The sequence below is a fragment of the Sinocyclocheilus rhinocerous genome, unplaced genomic scaffold (genome assembly GCF_001515625.1).
Source record: "Sinocyclocheilus rhinocerous isolate Xijiao unplaced genomic scaffold, SAMN03320098_v1.1 scaffold3366, whole genome shotgun sequence".
NCBI classification, from domain to species: Eukaryota; Metazoa; Chordata; class Actinopteri; order Cypriniformes; family Cyprinidae; genus Sinocyclocheilus; species Sinocyclocheilus rhinocerous.
The window spans coordinates 127565-128160 of record NW_015637533.1 but is presented as its reverse complement, the minus strand read 5'-3'; the positions used below and the strand labels follow the sequence as shown (position 1 = coordinate 128160).

Below are 596 nucleotides of genomic sequence, written 5' to 3'. Positions count from 1 at the left end.
TATGATGTGTGTGTGTGTGACAGCTGTATGATGTTTGTGTGTGCGTGCGTGCGTGTGTGTGTATGTATGTAACAGCTGTATGATATGTGTGTGTGTGTAACAGCTGTATGGTGTGTGTGTGTGTGTGTAACAGCTGTATGATGTGTGTGTGTGTGTGTGTAACAGCTGTGTGGTGAGTGTGTGTGTTCGTGTGTGTGTGTTTAAGCGGTATGATGTGTGTGTGTGTGTGTAACATCTGTATGATGTGTGTGTGTGTGTGTGTGTAACAGCTGTCTGGTGTGTGTGTGTGTGAAACTAAGAAAACACATCGCATCTTACATCGTCATCGTGTGTAACAGATGTCTGATGTGTTTGTGTGTGTGTGTGTAACAGCTGTCTGGTGTGTGTGTGTGTGTGTGTAACAGCTGTGTGATGTGTGTGTCTGTAACAGCTGTATGATGTGTGTGTGTAACAGCTGTCTTGTGTGTGTGTGTGTGTAACAGCTGTCTGGTGTGTGTGTGTGTGTGTGTAACAGCTGTGTGATGTGTGTGTCTGTAACAGCTGTATGATGTGTGTGTGTGTGTGTGTGTGTAACAGCTGTGTATTGTGTGTGTGTG

The 596-nt window shown here is 45.0% G+C and overlaps 1 protein-coding gene across 3 annotated transcripts in view; it reads left to right on the top strand.

Moving 5' to 3' along the window:
• The window catches only part of nfxl1 (nuclear transcription factor, X-box binding-like 1), a 20911-nt gene that overhangs the window by 4649 nt on the left and 15666 nt on the right, over positions 1 to 596 (top strand). The window lies entirely within an intron of this gene.